The following is a 22,018-nucleotide window of genomic DNA, read 5'->3' on the forward strand; positions in this document are numbered from 1 at the left end:
AAATAAATAAAAATATAAATAAACTAGACGTATCGTAAATAAATAAAACCTCTTTTTATATTTAGTCCATAACCCTCGTTCTATTTATGAAGGCTCAAGAAAGAGGTTTTATTTAAGTGAATCCTATGGGCCAAATACCATATTTGTAAAAGAGGTATGGTAAATTAATAAAAATATAAATTGTTAGGTAAACTTGACTTGAGATAGAGTCAAAATTGACCAAGTTAAATAGTGATGGTTTTGGGGCACATGGTATTGTGCACCCATGGTATTCTGCCCGTGGTATTATATGTAATGGAGCTTATAAAAAGCTGGAAGGACTTCATTGTAAGGAAAGGCCTGGAGGTGAGTGGTGAAGGCTCACTTGGTCAGATTGGCCAGGGTTTTGGCCACTGCTAATGAGATCTTATTAGGTTGGGTTTTTCCCTGGATTTGGGGTTTTCCCGAATAAACATGCGTGTTTATGTGTTTATGGTTGTTGCTGTTTTTTTCTTATATTTATTCCTCTCAGTAATTATTTATGTCATGCAGTAAATTTCTTAACAACTGGTATCAGACCCAGATATTGGCTTCAAAGGGATTCTTTGATGCCAGGGGTTTATAGTGGCTGATGAGATCAATGCAGCCATTTTACAGATCTAGGTCTAGAAAATAATGGTGGAACAATTGTACGTGGAAGAACCTCGAGGAGAATTTGCGATATTTACTGGTTTGGAACATGTTGACGAATTGTTCGGGATTCATGCGGCTATTTAAGGAAGGTTGAGAAATACCTTTGGTGATATTAAAATTCAAGGCTGATTTTGTAGGGAGCTTTTTCATAGAGAACCGATAAGGGATATTCCCTATGTGTTCTATGCTGTGTTGAAAGATGGAGTAGGTGTGGGCTGCATGCAGGTCATCAGAAGAAAATTGTTCACGCAACTTCGAAAATTGTTCGTTTTCTGCTACGTGAGGCGCCACCAATGCTGGAGTCTATGAGGTTCTCCCAATTGGAGTGGTTTGATAGAATTTTTTGAGCAAATCAAATTGAAAGAGGATGGACCAAAGCATCAATAAACAAAAGAAAAAAATTAATGAAGTCAAAATTATTGCATGTAAATGGGCATACTACTGTAAGACCTGATAAGGCATGTGTACCCCTCGGTGATCACCGGTAAAGTCTGGGTTAAACCTAGGTGATAGAGGGGATGTCGGGTTAACAATACCCCAGGTAAAAACTCTGAGGGGGGTAAGAGCTAGAGTGAGCGGGATTGTCTCACTTAGCAGGTTGGAGTTAGTCAAGGAACCCCAAGTCAAGTTTAAGAGGGGAATATTGTTAGGTAAACTTGACTCAGGATAGAGTCAAAGTTGATCAGGTTAAACAGTGATGGTTTTGGGCACATGGTATTGTGCACCCATGGAGTTAGTCAAGGAACCCCAAGTCAAGTTTAAGGGGGAAATATTGTTAGGTAAACTTGACTCAGGATAGAGTCAAAGTTGACCAGGTTAAATAGTGATGGTTTTGGGGCACATGGTATTGTGCACCCATGGTATTTTGCCCATGATATTCTATGTAATGAAGCTTATAAAAGGCTGGAAGGACTTCATTGTAATGCAAGACCTGGAGGTGAGTGGTGTAGGTTCGTTTTGGCCAATGCTAATGAAATCTTATTAGGTTGGATTTTACCCCGGATTTGGGGTTTTCCTGGATAAACATGTGTATTTATGTGTTTATGGTTATTGCTGGTTAATTTTATATTTATTCCTCTCAATATTTATTTATGTTATGCAGTAAATTTCTTAAGGTAAACAAATAAAACATTTTTTTATATTTACTCCATAAGTCACCTTATATTTACGAACACTCAAACAATGGGTTATATTGAGGTGAAACCTATGGCCAAAATACTATGGGACAAATACCATGGACTAGATTGTTATTAATACCATGCAAAAAACCATTATTAACCCTAATATTAGAATTAATAAAAATAAAAATGGCACATGGTATTGACCCATGGTATTCACCAAAATGGCACATGGTATTGACCCATGGTATTCACCTGGAATGTAGGCTATTTAAATGGGGGAATTAAACCATCATGTAGCCTATGCTAAGATTCACTAGGACTTTACAAAGTTTTATTATTTAGTGAAAGACTCGCCAAGATCTTACAAGATTTTATAATGGAGTAAAATATTCGCCATGACTGGTGAGAGATTCGCCAAAAAATTATATATACATATTATATTATTGATAAAATCGCCTTTCATTTTTCCTATATACCATGGAGATTCGCCCATTTATTATATTTATAAATTTAGGGGGGGTTCTTAAAATTTTCCCTGGTTGAATTATATTAGCCTCTAGCATTTCTGCAACTATCCATTCAATTTCACTCTTTTGGGCATACGAATATCGGTAAGGTCTAATGTTCGGAGGAACACTTCATGGATTCAAATGAATAGCGTGATCATGATCATGAATAGGTGGGAGGCCTTTGGGAGTCTCAGATACCTTGGAATGATTGTCCAAGACTTTTTAGAGATATGGAGAAATATATGATTTCAATGCTTAAACCTATAGTGAGCATAATTGTGCAATTAAGTTGCATTAATCCACTACACATTAATGCAAGGATCTTAGTAATAATTTCAACCATTGCAAAATTGATGGTCACATTGAGGAGAATTATTGGAATTACATCCATAACTAAACCCAAAGAACCATAAGAATGATGGGAATAAGAGGAATATTCTTGTCACATATTTGAGCAATTAGGCAGAAAGAATCTATGATGTGGGTAAGAATATTGTTTACATCTAAGTGAAAAAGGAGGTGAATCTAAGTAGTATTTATCACTAGGAAGAGAATGAGATGACCAAACTCTTCGAAATTAACACCCATGAAATAAGACCGTGATCGATGTCATTTTCAACTTAGGTTTAGGAGATAATATCATCATAACATATCTAGTCAATAATCTTAGGTTGGAGGTTCATGGCCATCTTATCCCATATCCATTGGGATGGGTAAATAAGGATGTGAATTCAATGAAACAAAACAATGTAGAACAAAATTTTATATTAGTGTTGATTATAGCAATGAAGTAGAATTGAATGTAGTACCACTTGATGTATGTGGATACATATTTGGGAGTTCCTACATCTACATGTGATATGAAATCTTAATGTGGAGAGCCAAATAATACTACCTCATCAAGTATGTAAAATTATTCATCATCAATGCATAGAAGCTAAGCCCAAGTTTTCACTGGTAAGTGCCAACCAAGACAAGAAATAAATTAGTTGTAGTAAGAAAGTTTTATTATGCTTAAGAGAAAATTAATATAGTGAGTAGTTAATAAGGGAAAATTACCCTTTTATGTGTGTAATAAAGATCAGAAACAACAATTGAAAGAGTTAATACATGAATAAATGGGATTGTTTCGGGAGACAAAGGGGGTTTCGCCCAAGAAGGAGGTGGAGAAAAAAATCAATTATTGCCAGACTTTCCATTACCAAATTTGGGTTGTACATATATTCCATTTTGGACTCAAGTGAAGTGAATAAGAAGTTATATCAACTACTTGAGTAGGATGTGATTTCACCAAGTACCTCACCTTGTGGGTCACCCATCAAAGTTGTTCCAAATAAGGATGGCACTTGGTGAATGTTCATCGATTATAGAAAATTAAACAATATTACACTTAATAACTTTTCCTCTCCACACATAAGTGATGATATAGTAGTTTTAGAAAGTGAAATACTTCACCAATATATATTTAAAATAAGTGTATCACTAGGTTCAAGTTGAAGAAGAAGACATTCAGAATACCACCTTCAAATATAGACAAGGTTTGTAAGAGTGTTTAGACATTCCTTTTGGTTTATGAAATGCACCAACTATTTCCATGAGAATGATGAGACTAATGGATGATGTACTATGCCCTTATCTATATTCATTTATTATTTTTTATTTGGATTATATAGTAGATGCCAATTATACTTAGGAGGACAACATATCAAACTTGATACAAGCCTTAGAGACTTGGGAAAATCACCAACTACTATAAAAGCTCAAAAAAAATGATTTTTCAGGTTATTCAATAGTGTATTTAGGGTATGTTATTGGTGGAGGGGAGCTTAAGATAGATCCTACAAATATCAAGGCCATCGTGAAGTATATAGTGTCTCAAAATGTATCTAAAGTTAGGAGTCAAATTGGAGAAGCACAACGCTTAAAGAAATTCATTCAACAATAGCTACACCACTTCACACTATAATAGCGAGTCGCAAGAAGTTTTAGTGGGGAAAGATTTAGCATAAGGATTTTGATGAGTTGAAGAGAAAAAATATCCAAGCACCAATTCTTTCCTCACCAACTTGCAACATCCATTTGAAATGGATATGGGTGAGTGGGTATGCCATGGTAGCATTCTTAATGCAAGGAGGAAGTACTATATGATACAATTTACAAATATTTCATGGGGAAATTCTCAACTTCCCTACCTTTTACAAGGAGTTCTATGCTCTGGTACAACTTGTCATTAGTGTATTTAGGATATGTGATTTGTGGATGGGAGCATAAGATAGATCCTACAAATATCAATGGAAACATGAAGTAGCTAGTGTCTTAAAATGTATCTAAAGTTAGGAGTTTAATTGGAGGAGCACAACACTTGAATAAATTCATTCAAAAATGTTGATGGGAAAAGATCTGCTGGAAGGAAGGCATTAAGGCATCCCTCATCAATCTAGCATGAGTGTAACCCGTAGGCCAATAATGTGGAAGGAATCAGACGAAGAAATATGTAGTAACCAAATCGAAGCACATTTCTGGCATACGCAAGATGTAGCTAGTGCATGATAGAAACCCTCTGAACCAACCAAGAATGAAAGATGACACAAAGGTGAGGAATCCACCAATAGGGTCAAATGGAAACCAAGGTAATGCACGAATCCCAATGTGTGAAAATGAAATCTAACGTCGAACACAAGGGAAACCACTTAGTCAAAAACCCATGATACTGATCGATGTTGGGCACAAGGTGACCTATCAATAATGAAAATAGGGCTAGGGTGTGGCTCTAGGTCTACTCTTAGAGAAATTTGTCGTAGTCGATAAGAGAAAGACTCGCCCGCAGGAAATCAATGGAGACCTTCTCAAATCATCACGAGTGAAGGACCAAATAGCTTATGTGATAGTGAATATGACTCTAACAACCAAGGATGGTCGATTGAAAATAAGTCAAGAGACACTGGGAAAGGCCAACTCAGGTTTACTTCCCTTGAACAAAATCATGACTCAAATGTGACAATACGACATCATATGACAACTTTGTATAAGTTTGTCATGCAAGAGGCACAAACAAACTCTCCATATGATTAGAAGAGATAACCAACGGGAGGAGTACTAACTCAATAACAAGTTTAAGGCTCTCCTAAGTCAAATTAAAGCCCATCCCAATGGAGGAAAGACTTCATTTTGAGTGCTTTGTTCAATGGCAACACAACTGACTCTAGTTGCCATCAATCATGGAAGTAATGTCCCATTCTGTTAGGTACCTATAATACTAGTGATTCCCCCATTAATATTATAGTTGTATCCCTTATTTATATTGTTGTGCCCCTATTGTCCCCATATTGTTATTACTATGCCCCATAGAATCCCTCTATTGTTATTCGTGTGCCCTTATATTATTATTGTTAGGTTGGCTTGGTTATATTGTTACCCCTTAGACTCCTATATATAGAACGGAGGTTTTGTCATTTGAATCATCAAAGAATTGTTCATATATATAATGTAAAGGAGGTTGTCCCCTCGAAGAGGCTGAATTCTAAGATTTTGATCTATCTTTTCTATCTTTTTGTGAGCTGGTTTCATAACATTTGGTATCAAAGCTTTGGATTCTAGGGTTTCGCTGCTCAAAATGGGTCATCGTGGAATTTTCACTATAACTTTTTTTCTGGATGTTTCAGAAGTGAAAAATAAAACCCATTTGAGATGAAATCGCACTGAACCTTGGGTTTGAATTTCAGAGCTTTTTGAGCTATATTTACGGAGATATGATCTTAGGAAGTTGGTCTTTTTGCAGACTCCTGAATTACATTCCAAACAAGTGACGTGGGGAAAATCGTCATAACTTTCTCTCTGAGCATCAGATTGAAATTTTGTAAGAAGGTATAGAAAGAGGAAGGAAAGTAGTTTCTATTATATATTTTTTAGATCCAAAGGTCGAAACAGTGACATGTGGCACTTCATACAAGTTCTTTCTCTGCTCCAGTAGTATTGGTGCACAAGAAGGATGGATCATGGCGGATGTGTCCGAATTATAGGGAGCTCAACAAGCTCACTATTAAAGATAAGTTTCCCATTCCTGTCATTAATGAATTATTGGATCAATTGCATGGATCAATTTACTTCACCAAGTTAGATCTTCGTTCAGGATATCATCAAATTAGAATGAAGACTCAAGACATTCCGAAAACAGCATTTAGAACGCATGAGCGTCACTATGATTTTTTGGTCATGCCCTTTGGCCTTACCAATGCACCTTCTACATTTCAAGGTTTGATGAATTCCATTTCAAACCCTTCCTTAGAAAATTTGTGTTAGTATTTTTTGATGATATACTAATCTACAACAAGTCCTGGAAGGATCATGTTGAACACATTGACAGGGTGCTACAACTATTGGAGGAGAAACAATTATATGCAAAAATATCCTAATGTTTCTTTGGAGTACAAGAGGTGGAATATCTGGGTCATATTGTATCTCATGAAGGAGTTAAGGTAGACCCTAGCAAAATTAAATCCATTAAGGAATGGGAAATCCCCACATCCATAAAGCATTTGCGAGGATTTCTCGGGTTGACAGGGTATTATCGCAAGTTTGTTAAGAATTATGGGAAAATATCATCACCTCTAACAACATTTTTGAAGAAAGATGCATTTTCATGGACTCCAAAAGCAACAAAGGCCTTCGAAGATCTTAAAGAGGCAATGTGCCAAGCACCGATTTTAACTACACCAGACTTCACAAAAACCTTTATTGTGGAATGTGATGCTTTTGGAAATGGAATTGGCGGTGTTTTAATGCAAGATGAAAGACCCATTACTTTCGAAATTTTTCCAATCAAGGGAAAGTATTTACACAAAGCTATTTATGAGAAGGAAATGTTGGCAATACTACATGCACTTAAGAAATGGTGACCCTACCTAATACGAAGACACTTCAAGGTAAAAATCGATCATGATAGCCTTAAATACTTTTTAGAACAAAGATTATCCTCTGAAGAACAACAAAAATGGGTCACAAAGATGTTGGGTTATGACTTTGAAATCATATACAAAAAGGGGAAGAAAAATGTTGTGGCAGATGCACTCTCAAGAAAGGATGAGGATGTGGAAGCATTCTTGTGCGCCATTTCTATTATCCAACTAGATTGGATAAATGAAGCAAGGGAGGAATGGAAGAATGACGAAGAAGTGTGGGAACTTATTCGAAAGTTACAACATGATTACAGTACATCTGATACATTTATCTAGAAAAATGATTCGTTATGGTACAAAGATCGCTTTTACCTCTGTAAGAATTCCCAACTCAAACAAAATATTCTTCTGGAATTGCACGCTTCTCCCTTAGGAGGGCACTCAGGATTTTTAAAAACTTACCACAGGGTTAAGAAGGAATTTTTTTGGGATGGCCTTAAATCGGATATTCAAAAGTTTGTGGTAGAATGTTTGGTATGCCAACAAAATAAAGATGAAACAATTAAGACACCGGGTCTATTACAAACTTTATCCATTCCAAGCCAACGTTGGGAGGAGGTTTCAATGGATTTTATCACAAGTTTACCCAAGTCTGAGGGAAAGAGTGTCATCATGGTGGTAGTGGATAGACTTACCAAGTATTCACACTTTTGTGCATTATCACATCCATTTAAAGCCAGTACAGTTTCTACGACATTTATGGAAAGAATTCAAAAGCTACATGGAAACCCAAAATTTATTGTAAGTGACAAAGATCCCATTTTTACAGGAAATTTTTGGACAGAATTATTTCCTTGTCTTGGTACTCAATTAGCTCATAGCTCATCTTATCATCCTCAATCTGATGGGAAAATGGAGATAGTAAACAAATGTTTGGAAGGATATCTTCATTGCTTTGTATCTAATAAACAAACACAATGGGTCAAATGGTTTCCTTTGGCTGAGTGGTGGTATAACACTTCCTTCCATACTGAAACAAAAATGACCCAATTTATGGCACTTTATGGATATCAGCCACCATCCATCACATCATATTTAAGAGAAAATTCTAAGGTTCAAGAAGTGGAACATCACATCGAGCATCAACAACAAGTTCTCCAACTCTTAAAGGATAACCTCGTGTTGGCGCAGAATAGAATGAAACAACAGGTAGATCAACATCACAGTGAAAGAAGTTTTGATGTAGGTGATTGGGTATTCCTACGGCTACAACCATATCAACAAATGTCCCTTAAGCAAGCTAAGAAGGATAACAAATTGTCACCAAAGTATTATGGTCCATACAAGGTGTTGCAAAAGATTGGTACTATGGCATACAAATTGGAGCTTCCTGCAGCTTCTCAAGTGCTCCCAGTTCAAACAATATTGGCAGAACTTGACGAGGAAGGAAAAATTATATTGGAACTGGAAGCAGTCATAAAAATAAGAACTTGACAACTACAAAATCAATCCATTTCAGAGTATCTCATCAAGTGGAAGAACTTATTTGCTGAAGATTCCACATGGGAGGATGAGAATTTTATATAGAAGCATCTAGAACTACTCAAGCATTGAGGACAACACTTTTTTGAAGGAGAGGGGCATGTTAGGCCTCTATAATACTAGTGATGCCCCCATTAATATTGTAGTTGTATCCCTTATTAATATTGTTTTGCCCCTATTGTCCCCATATTGTTATTACTATGCCCCATAGAATCCCTCTATTGTTATTTTTGTGCCCTTATATTATTGTTGTTAGGTCGGCTTGGTTATATTGTGGCCCCTTAGACTCCTATATATAGAAAGTAGGTTTTGTCATTTGAATCATCCAAGAATTGTTCATTTATATAATGTAAAGGAGGTTGCCCCCTCGAAGAGGCTGAATTCTAAGGCGTTGATCTATATTTTCTATCTTTTTGTGAGTTGGTTTCATAACATATTCCCACTCTTTCTGGAATATTTTTTTTTTCTTTTTTATATTTAGAAAGTATGAAAAAGGAATAAAAGAATGCCTATGGTACAATGGAAAGAACGAGTGTCCAAACATAAACGTGCTAGTTCCTAGGAGGGGAACGTTCCTATTCTCAATGCAGGGTGGCGAAACTGATCAATGAGACTCAAAAGAATGTTCTTTCCATGGGTAAAAATGTGTCAAGTTTCAGAGGCTAAGTGATTGCAAGGTTGATTTCGCAAAAGACATGGTGAAAAGGTGGCTTAAACATGAGTCCAAGTGAAGCTGGCTTAAGGCCAAAAGGTGCAAATGGTATATATGAAATGCAGTAGTAAAACTCAACACAAAGGAACCTCTAGGGTATAAAGCTCGAAAAATAGTGAAGAAGTAAGAGAATGAATCTTCAACGTACAATTCATGTTGGGACTAAATAGGACTCCCGATCCTATATAATATAGCAACATGGGAAACATATGCTAGCAAGGATCTAACTAAGATGCCCATGTAAAGCTTGGATCTACCATCATGTCATGATTTTATAAGTCCGCGAGTGAAAATGGTTTAAGAACCAAGACATGATGGGGTCGACCCTATGGCCAAAAATATCGCATTATGGTAGTTAGTATGCAAAATGCAGTGGAAAATGATATTCCCTAATGTCTATTCCAGTGAAAAAACGATACCTACCATGGTGGGTCTACAGTCATGGAATTGAAGAAATCTCTCAAAATATCCAAAGTATCCTAAAAAAATGACCCATCCCAACACTCCAAGCCAAAAAGGTCATAAATCTCATAAAGCTTTAAAAAGAAAAAATGAACTTTAGAAAAAGTGATTTTCATATGTCAACTTATATAAAGGATTTTTGACTCCCAATTCTTCATTTGTGCTATGATCAAGTGAGTGAAGGAGCTCTAGAGAAAAAACCAAGAAAGATTAATCCATCAAATTCATCCATTCATTCAGCTTTCAATCCTCTAGGTAACCTTTTAACTAATTTTTTGATAAGTTTTACTACCTTTTAAATGTTTTTGTCGAGAAATTCACCATGGGAAATTAGTTTAAAAATTATTCTCTACATACATGTGGGTTGGACACATCTGAACCACGTATAGAAAATCCCTACATGTGACTATGTGAATACCAAACCCGCATGTGTGCGAATTTAAAATTTGAAACACGGTTTTTAATGATCTTAAACACATTTTTTTTACAGAATGTCAATTACTTGGCGAGAAAGTAAGAATAGTGTGATTAATAATGAAGTGATGGAAGATCCAAATGCATTAGATTCCTTACAAGGATGTGGATTATTAAAATTTTTCAAAATGCCAAATATGAAGGCAAATACTAAATTGCTTGAGATGTTTATCCACTACTGGGATCCAGAAGAAGATGCTTTTATTATTCACCAAATGCATCTGAGGATAGAAATAGAGGATATATAAATCGTCACTGGTCTTCAGTAGAGAGGAGAGAGGGTCAACTCAACAGGAAAAACAAGAGGTAGCCTCACTGTGGAGGACTACATATGCATCTACTACCCAGGAAACATTGAGAATATTGGAACCCAAATTCCAATCAAACATGTAGAGAGCTTAGCCCTGAGAATCCTTCTATATACCATTTCCAGAGTAAATGGTTCAGCTTCTCTACATCAGCCTTCCAGAGTTTCGATGAGTCTAGCAGTGGAGTGTCTCACGACAGTTTTTGATTGGTGCACACCCCTCTTAGCCAATATGAAAAAACAACTTACATTTATTTAAAAGGGTCAGACAAAGAACTTTGGATGTGGAACCATATTGTGCTCCTTTTTCTTTGAGAGAGTACCAGGGCTTCGACCCAAGGTATTGCCCACCATCAACAGCCCAAGGGATCCATGTATGGGAAAATGGGCTTATCTAATGAAGGTACTAGGGGGCAGTGAGGTCCCTAGAAATACTTTTCATGACAAGGTCTTCTCCTGGTGGGAACAACAAGTTATAGCAATCGAGGAATACCCCTATGCTAGCATGGACTTCAGAGGAGATCCATATCCAATGTTGCCACGTGATGTAGCATGAGGAGAAATAGGTACAAATGTTTTTAATTTTTTAGATTTTAATATTTTTTGGATTTTAAGTATAAATGAACTAAAAATATCTTTTTTGAGACAAATACTTAAAAAATTGTTTGATCATGACACATATTTTGGACTAGTAAGACCTGAGGGTCTACCGCGACACAGGCGTCATAGAAGAGGTGTAAAGGGAGCTAAAATAGACACTGAGAGGACCATCCATTCTGTCTAGAGAAACTTGGTGAGGGTGACTCACCAGATACCTATGGTAGCTATAGAAGACCTTCCAGAGGAGATGCAAAGATGTGTCGTAGGAGTGCCACGCGATTGGGTGCAGTTATTCCGATGGGTGGAAAATTCCATCATCTTCTTCCGTGCTGCTCACCCTGGGCAGGACCCGTAGATGGATGACCAAATCTTTTTTATTAAACATGATTATGGGCATAAACCCTAATTTTGTAGGACATTTTTGTCCCAATATTGTATATTATTTTGAATATAAAACTCTATGTATGTATCAACGGTTTACTATGATGATCATATATATATATAGATGACTCTTCAATTATTTTTTATTTTTAATGTGATGAATGATTTATGTGCCAATATAATGCTTGATTAGCGATATAATATGCAAATGAATTTTCTGATCGTGGAATATGAATAAATGTGATATAAATAAATGATTGCTATAATAAATGCACTCTCAGAAATTGGCAATATAAATCAGGATCTCTCACACCATAGATGTTATTTAATTGAGATACCACCAATTGTGAATCCAAGTAAACTATTGATGAATCAATACCAAGAGATATTGCCTTAGATAGTAAATTAATGACAATAGTATATTCGACAACATTATTTGAAGCAGGACTGGTACATACGCCTCTTTAAACCAACAGCTAGCCAGATGGATAATAAATCACCTAATCCATGCAACCAAGGTTCCGGGTGTGTCTACTAGCACCATTGATGAACCCTAGATATATCAAATCATCCATTAAAATCTGCTAAAGCAGATCAAAAAATATTGACATCACTACGGAACCAATAGATAGATATGCACAACTATACAATAATTACAAACAAGAAAATGCTAGGTTGAAGCCTAAGAAAAATATTTTTTAAGATAGAGCCCATTTCTAGGCTCCGCCAACTCATTTCCCTCAAAATAAATTAACTCATAAGCTCCGTCTTTCAAAACCTTTTTGATAATGAAGGGACCGTACCACATAGATTTAAATTTTCCTACCCCCAAGGCGTCTTTGTCTTAGTCATAGACAAGGACAAGGTGGCCTGAAGAGAAAACTCTAGGACGGACAACCTTATCATACTGGGTTTTTACTCCCTTTTTATGGGCTTGGTTGATTATGGTTTCATCTTGACACTGCTCATCAAGATGTTCCAATTGAATGAAGCGTTATTCGATACTAGAAGTATCTAAAAGAAGTTGAAAAGCTAATTTAAGGGAAGGAATTTCACATTCCACAGGAAAAATTGATTCCAACCCATAAACTAGTTGAAAAGGATTAAAACCAGTAGCAGTCTTAGCTGACATTCGGTATGCCCAAAGTGTTGGATATAACATAATGTGCCAATTCGATCGATCTTTGTTAATCATCCTTTTCAGGATGATTTTTAGGGATCTATTCACGGCTGCAACCTACCCATTGGCCCAAGGATAATAAGGAGATCAATTCTCCTACAGAAAACCCAACTTAAGAGCCAATTCGGACATCATCTGATTTTGGAAATGACTGCCATGGTCAATGAAAATCTCTTTAGGAATACCAAACTGGGAAATGACTTGATTGAAGAAAAATAGGGTTGTTGTTTCACCATCATTCTTGAAAGTAGGCATAGCCTCAGGCCACTTAGTAAAGTAGTCGACAACTACGATGATATACTTGTCATTTTCTGCCGAAGGCAGATTTCAATTAGTGAAATCAATACCCCACTTTCTGGATGGACCGACGATGATCACAATGAAGAGCGGAGCTGGATGCATATGCATTTTCTGAGTATAAAATTGAAAAGGGTGGCATCTCTTGAAAATTGATTCCATAGGAAAAATTGATTCCAACCCATAAACTAGTTGAAAAGGAGTAAAACCAATAGTAGTATTAACTGACATTCGATATGCCCAAAGTGCCAGATATAACATAATGTGCCAATTGGATCGAGCTTTGTTAATCATCCCTTGCATGATTATTTTTAGGGATTTATTCACGGCTTCAACTTGCCCATTGGCCTGAGTATAATAAAGAGATGAATGCTTCTACTGGAAACCCAACTTAAGAGGCAATTCAAACATCATCTGAAACTAGAAATGACTCCCATGGTGAGTGAAAATCTCTCTAGGACTACCAAACTGGGAAATGACTTGATTGAAGAGAAACAAGGCTACTATTTCACCATCATTCTTGAAAGTAGGCATAGCCTTGGCCCACTTAGTAAAGTAGTCGACAACTATGATGATATACTTGTGATTTCCCGCCGAAGGTGGATTGCAAGTAGTGAAATCAAGACCCCACTTCGTGAGTGGACCGACAGTGATCACAGGGAATACTAGAGCTGGATGCACACATATTTTCTAAGTATAAAATTGAGAAGTGTGGCATCCCTTGACCACTTCAATACAATCCATGAAGATCGAAGGCCAAAAGTAGCCTGCACGCAAAATATTTTGGGTTATTGCAAGCCCAGATAGATGACCACCAAAAGCTCCATTGTGGCAATCACTAAGCACATACTCAACTTCTTCTAAGGTTAAAAAACATCTAAGGATTGAATCAACCCTATGACTCTATAAAGTGTCACCTATAATAACATAGATTTTAGCCACGTGACATAACTTTCTATGTTCATCATTCAAAAAGGTGAGCAAAAACTTCAAAGTTTGGAGATATATAATGCTATCTCCATACCAAGGATCTTGTGAGGAAATAAGGAAAAGATGTTCATCAGGAAAAGATTCCTCATAAACTATTTCTTCCTCACAAGGCAATTCTGAGATCAATTCTGCAAATATTAAGGATTTCTTAGACTTAGCTGACATGAATTCGAGATCAAACTCTTGTAAAATGAAAATCCATCTATTGTATTTTCCCACAATCACTCTCCGGCTGAGAAAAAGTTGAAATGGATTGACGAATGCTAAGATGAAAGTTTTTTGAAGCAGAATATAATGTCTAAGTCACTGGACAACATGGAAAACTACCAAATCTAATTTCTCAATGGGAGAATAACACAATTCAGGGCTCACCAAAAGATTATGTGCTCACCAAAAGAATCATCTTCCTGAACCAGAACCATACCAATAGTTGATTCTACGGCTACGAGATATAAAAGGAAGTCCCTGTTATAATCAAGTGGACTCAACAAAGGAGCAAAGGTTAATGATTTTTTCAAAGAATCAAATGAGCATTGTGTGAAATCATCCCATAGAAATGGGACCCCTTTCTTAAGAAATCTCATAAATCCTTTAGTAATCTCGGCATAATTAGCTATAAATCTCCTTAAGGAATTGGATTTTCCTTGAAGACTCTAAAGTTGGCGAATAGAGGATGCGGGAGGCAACTGATGTATTTCCTCAACCTTGAAAGGATATACTCGAATCCCTTCAGTAGAAATGATGAACCCCAACAACCGACCAGACGTGACGGTGAAAACACACTTATTTAGATTCAACTAATTTTATAAAAGTGACATTGTTAAAAAATTAATCGAATATGTTCAGGATGATCTATTCTCTTTCGAAAATGAGCAGTTAAATCATCCAAGTAAGCTTCGATAACATGCTTGATATCACGAAAATCATATGACATGGCCCATTGAAAGGTAGCTTTAGCATTTTTAAGGGCAAAAGGCATCTTCTTATATGCAAATGTATGCCAGGGGCAAATAAAAGTTGTCTTATGTTGATCTTCTGGATGAATAATGATTTGATTATAACCAAAAAATCTGTCCATAAATGAGAAAATATCATTACCCACACATTCATCGATAATTTGATCAATAAAGGGTTTGGGGTAATTATCTTTAGGACAAGCCTTGTTTAAGTCCCTAAATTCAATGCATACATGGATCGTTCCTTGCTTCTTGTCAACAGGGAATAGATTCAAGACCCACTCAGTTAAAGGAATGGGGTATATAAAATCCGCCTTCAACAACTTTTCCACCTCATCTTTGATAACTTCTACTTTTCTATAGTTTACCTGCTGAAGCTTCTGACGAATAGGTTTTTCATTTTCATAAGTCTTGATCTCATGCTGGACTATAGATGGACCTATCCCAGGCATTTCCTCATAAGACCAAGTGAACATGTCTCGAAACTCTTGAAATAGATCAGTATAAGTTTGAATATATTCAGGGGAACAATCAGCTCCAACGAAGAAATTTTTTATAACATTGGGATCCCTAGAGATATTCACTGGAATAGTTTGTGAAATGATAGACATCTTACCTTTGGCCGAAAACTATTTTAGAGCGAAAGTATTTAAAACTATGTGAACATTGCTAGTAGATAAAGGACTGGACAAGATTGATTCTACTTCTTGCAAATTAGGGAGGAAATATGACCGATGATGCAAATCATCCCATGGTCTCTCAACACCCATCATTTCTTCTAGAGTTGCTTCTTTGGATGGAAAAATAGCATCTAGGCAATCCATAAAGAAGTTAAATCTAGAGTACAAGCTGGAGCCACATCTCCTTCCAGCTCCTCTGGTGAAAAAGGAGTAGGATTGGAGTCTACAGCATTAACTATAGATTGGTAAGAAATTTTAGTTACAGACATAGGAAATTCCATTCCACCCACTTGCCCCTCATTTAATGTGGTGGTAGAAGAGGGTAAGGGCCAAGGATCCCAAAAATAACGATTTCTAAAGAACTTTCTTCGAGAAGGTGCCTTGGAAGATGAAATAGCATTAATTCTAGCAATAGGAGTAGGAAAATCAAAGGTACCCATTAAGGAAGAGTACATTCCAACTCCTATATTCTCAATAGGTTGCTTCGGATTGTTCACTAAGGGAATAGTAGATTCAGAAGATGCATTGGATTCACTCAGAGAATAATCCATCTGATCAACCGTTACAATTCTCCCTTCATGAGGAAAACAAAGGATGCAGAATAACGATGATACAATAGCATCCATCTCATAAATCCAATTTCTTCCCAAAAGGATATTGTAATCCAAATTTGCATCAACTATTTCTACTTCAATATTTACAACCTTACCCCCAACACAGATGGGAAAGGCTGGAATAATCCCATGTGGCCTATGAGAATGACCATCAAATGTTGTTAAGAGAGTAGGTGATGGAACAGCCTGAGGTGATCCAATAGCCTTCCAACATGATATGGACATTACACATGTGGAAGCTCCCTCATCAACTACGGTTCGAAAGATATTGGTCTTTCGGTATGTAGACTTGATTTGAAAATCCATATGATGTGGGAGTCTCTTCTTGATATTTGACATGTCAAATGTAAGAACAAGATTGTTCTTTGGATCAACCTCTCCGGTCGCAATGAGTAATGCACTCCTTTGTGTTGGGCATGACTGGAGTACCTCTAATGCTAACATGGCACAATGACTCTGAGCCAAATCTTCTACAATAGAGTAGTTCTGAGCTACCTTGGCATTGGGGTTAATTGTCGAACATTTTGCAGAGCCTTTCGGCATCCGAGATATAGACTCAATTGCGGGCCTCTCGATATGGAGTGGCTCTGAAACACCATGAGTATTCTTAGCCTTAGACGATTCTGGTTCACCATAATCACGTGACCTTGTAGCAACGTTAATATGTGAACTCATAATATAAACATTTTATGGACTTTCCACTTCTTGGTTGCCCCCTATGGGGGTACCAGTAGTAGCATTTGCGCCAGCAAACAACTGCTACCCTTGGGAAAATGGGTTAGTTAGTATATCCTGGGAGCTAGAAGATCCTTGCTGAACCAACAAGCAGTAAGAATCTTGAATCTTAGGGAAAATATGACTCAAATGGTCACCATTGCATAACTTGCATGAAAAATTTACTCTATTTTTGGACTCCTTTTTACCCCCCCCCCCAGCATCACTACCAGACTTATTTGCATTACCCTTCCCATCTTTATTCTTTTTCCTACCACGTCCTTTCCTCTTCCCATCGGATTGTTGGTTTCCTTTTGGATTAGAAGTTTGAATGACATTGATAAACGAAGGTTGAGCAGGCATGAGCACTGATGGCGATGCTTGAATAGAAGAAGTAGTTTGTAAAGACAATTGTGGCAATTGATTTAGCAGGTTAGTCATGCTATTATCAATTGATATGACTAGCTCATCGACATGGGGACCTGGCTTCGGCTTGGCTAGATCAACCTTAGATCTAGGAGCATGAGGAAAATTTTTCTCAAGAATCCTAAATAGAGAATATATGAGTTCTATTTGTTGGGCTCTAAAAATAGCCCGTTCTTCGGTGAATACACTAGAAAGTGATACATCCTTAGATATTTTAGGTTGCAAATATTTGAGAAACCACTCAAGAAGGAATTATTGTGGAATATCAGATTTAATAAGTCTCTTCCTTCATCTCCATTCCTAGATGTGATCAGAAATGTGGGTTTCCTGGTCTTGGTGGAAATTAGCTAGGAGCTTAGTTCTAGCATCATTACGAACAAGCAATTGAAAATGGTTTTAAAATATGGTAGCCAAGTCACCCAACTAAGCGAAGGTGCCCCATCGGAGTGCAATATATCATTTAGCCGCATTCCCAGTTAGGGTACATTGAAATAAGCTCTACCTGATTGAATCATCTATCAGGGAGTTCGATGAACACCATAAATGGAAAGTGTTTATATGGTCACTTGAATCTTCACCAGTCTTCCCTTCAAATTTGGGTATGTCCGATGGAATTTTGGTTGGAAACGAAGGCCAAGCTGGGTTGTAGTGGATCAGATAATTAGTCAACTTTGATAGATTTAGCAAGTTTAAAGTTACCAGGAAAGGTAAGCGTGTAGGACATTGGCGATTCCACCCATTCTTGGAAGAATTTCTGACATTCTGAAAGGAATACCCTGGATTTGTGAAGGAACTAGATTGCCTAAAGTAATTCGTAGAAATACTTAAACCATAAGAAAAACCTTGTGGCCCAGAAAAAATCTGAGATTGTCCAAATCCTATCGAAAAATTTCTATATCTAGTGAAATTGCCCCCTAGAGAGGTACTAAACGAACTAGAGAGCCCTTGGTAAGGGTTCCATGTATTAGCAAAGGGAGAAAAACTCTGAAATTAACTCACAGAGGAGTACGACATATTTCGTTGTTGGCTGAAAGAGAATTGATTCCTAGCTCCCAAGTTGCTAACAACTAGGTTAGTCCATCCTTGGAAAGGATTATAACTTTGACCAATGGAGGGAAAAGGTATTGATCCTAAATATGGGTCAGAATGTGGTATATGACTACTCCCAAAAGGAAAACCCTTAAAAGAAGCTAGCCACTTGCCGTGGAAGTCATAAACATGGAAGTAGTGGATGGAAAACTTAACGGAACCGAAGGAATTGTGCTGGTAGGCATTCCAAAGGGAAAAGAACCAGTGTTGGAGGAAAAAGCTTGGGTGCCCCCACTCGAAGATGGAATGGAGGTAGAGCCAAAAATTGCAGTGCTAGGAGTGATTGAAGGTATGGAAATTGTACCTCCTCCTTGTACTGATAAAGGAGTTTGTACACTAGTAGCACTCATAGTTGAAACCATGCTCCTAGCAGTGGCCATCGAAGGAAAATATTGATATAGACGAGGGCTCGAAGGCCTGTGGGTTGGAGTCCCAACGTATAATAGAATGTTCATATAATCGGGAGGCAGAGGAGACAAAGGAGTCAAAGGAGACTAGGGAGTTCTTCAACCTCTATAATGTCTTCCAATTGGAAGAGAACTCTAGAAAGGACTAGAGTGTTCCTCTCCAAATCTCAACTGACATTAGGTCTATTATGTGAATCAATAGCTTGAACCGGAGGATCAATCTTCATTGCGTCTACTGCCACTGATTAGAAATCACCGGAAGAATTGCTCCTACACCTTCTGAAAGAAGGCTAAACACTCGTAGATGAAAGCCCACAAAGCCTCCTAGACCGACGAAGTAGTCGATCAACCACTTTTAATTATTTTAAGAGATCTAATTAAAGACTCAAAAAAAATTATAAAGCTAGGCCAATTAGGAGAAAGGAGCACTTTCTAACAAAGTACCTAGAATATACAGTCAATCAACCAACTTCCAATTATGTTTGCTCCGGGTGATGAGGACCGGACACCAAAATACAAGAAAGCAGAATCAAGGACCTTCCAAAAATAGTCTGGGGTAATAACGACCCAGGAATACCAGCAAAGATGATGGAAATAGTTACACTGGCCTCAAAACAAAAGCCTTTGCTGGTGCAAGCACCTAAGCTTTGCAAGGGAACCCTCCAGAAGTACTAATGAACATGATGCAACATCTTCCTCAAGTGTCGCGGGATTTCCCTCTACAACGACCTATGTGGTCCCAAGGAATAACAATTATGGACACCAGTTCGTATCAAAAGCCGAGTGGAACAATATCAGGGTGGGATCCAACAAGTAGGAGAGGGGGTATGAGACTAAAAAAGACTACTAAACTTCAAAAACAAAAAAAAAGCATAAAGAGTCCCAAAATTCGCAAGTTATGCACATCATTAATATAATGAAACTTGAAACAATAAAGGACTACAGACTTTCTTAGATTGATTTGAACAATAGAATAAAGGACTTCAACAAACCAAAAGAACGTTAATAAAGACTTTCAAGATTGCCAAAGAGGCACTCAAAAACCATGAAAAACAAAACAGGTCAACCAAAAAAGGAAAGGAAAGTAAAGCAATCTGAAATTGGGTTATGAACAAAACTACAATTAGTTTCCTATTTCGTAAAGTCAGAACAACCAAGAACTTCCACAAGAAGCCTTGAACCCAAGACCCAAACTGAAACCTTACTAAAAAAGAAAACCCTAGGTTAACTAGGTTTTTCAACAAGAAGAAGATTAGAAATTGAAAACTTGCAAGAAAGAAAAGCTTCACTGATAGTGAATGACCAGAAAATGGCAAAAAGTAGTAGGCAACAATCTTAACTGGGCCAAAGATTTTGAAAAATTAATTCAAAATAAGGTATACACGACTGTGTAAAGACACAGAAGCGTGTATACACAACTAAAACAGAGGAAACTCATGTATACGTGAGTCTATTTGAAGAAACTAGCGTGCATACACTACTGTATCCTCTGAGAAATGCGTATACAAAGATCAATCAAGAAAACAAAAAATCCAAGCCTGATCCAAAAGATCAGACTTGATGCCTAGGAAGCAAACAGGTTACATATACTATAAAAGAAAGAAACCAATCAAATAGGCCCTGATCAAGAAGAAACAACCCAATCCAGGAAAAACAAGAATGTGTTTTCCCCTAGAGTTGTCAATTCTGTTATGGGTAGAATCACCTTAAGGTCTTGGGTTGAGGACCACAACAAAGAAGAGGGCATACGACATAAAGAGACATCCAAACAGGTTGTCCTAATACTTAAACTATTGAAGTAGGAAGAAAAGGTATTACCCAGAGGTCCTACGTTTGAGGTTGTTCCCGTAGGGTCCAAACCCTCTGCTTCTTCCAATGCTTTAGAACCTGCAACTCATTCAAGAAAAGCATATACAACAACAGTAATAGAAAGCATGCTTATGATATAGGTGTTAGCTCTATATGCATGTAAGAAAATAAGCATTAACATAAGATTTTATAAGCAAATCATACAATAGATTAATGCATAAGGACCATAAACATCAAGAAGAAGACACCACCTCTTTATTGATGTAAACTAAAGAAAGTATGAAAGAACTACGACCTGAGTCATCCACTAGTTGCAAGCGAAACCATCCTCCGAATCCGTCCTTCCCAGGCCTCAGCAATCCTCCTCCATAGGTATACACAAGGATGTCATGAAGGGATGAAGGACATCTCAAGAAGGAAACATAGGTTTCCTATGACTTGGGAGTGCAGAAGGCACATGGATTTCTTTAGACTTGATCAGGGATGTAATCAACTAGAGTATCGATATCTAATCTTTTCTCCTCCCTTAGGCCTTCCCATGTAGGTGTATTTATACTTCTCCAAATTACTTTTTTTAGTTGGAAAACAGATGGGCCACAAGATACACTAGGTGAGTAACAGGTAAAACCCATAAAAGTTGTCCGAATTTAAGGAGATTATATATATTTTTAATGTTTTAACACATATACATGGTTTGGGTATAGACTGCCCATGTGTACACGACTTTTATACAAGGAAAAACATCATATGTGATTTAAAACATGGTTTTTTAGAATTTGGACCAAGTCTGGAAAGGAAGTGTTTCCCTAGGCAATATCACAGAGCATCAAATCTACCAAGGGTGGTAAATGGTGCTATAACAATCCTGCAAGTAATCAACACCACAAACCGAGAGACAAACTCACCAAATAGGTCCTCCTTGCCTCCACACTAGCACGCTAGCTCCCTTAGATATGCAGCTCTATCTCTCAAGGAAACCACACTAAAAAATAGAGAACCCCTCTCCAAAACTCATGCTCCTTGCCCCATGTGTACTTGTCTCAAATCTGCTATCTAAATTAGAAGTTATTTCTTTAATGGATGAGGCACCTTAGATGTGAAGAAATGACCTCCAAGTTCTCTTATATTTATACCTTTCCTCAAGGGCTTCAACGAACTGTCTAGTGAGCTTATTTACCTCA

The sequence above is a fragment of the Pinus tabuliformis genome, chromosome 1_2 (assembly GCF_031772625.1).
Source record: "Pinus tabuliformis cultivar Carrire ecotype Pingquan chromosome 1_2, CPIR1, whole genome shotgun sequence".
Taxonomy (NCBI): Eukaryota; Viridiplantae; Streptophyta; class Pinopsida; order Pinales; family Pinaceae; genus Pinus; species Pinus tabuliformis.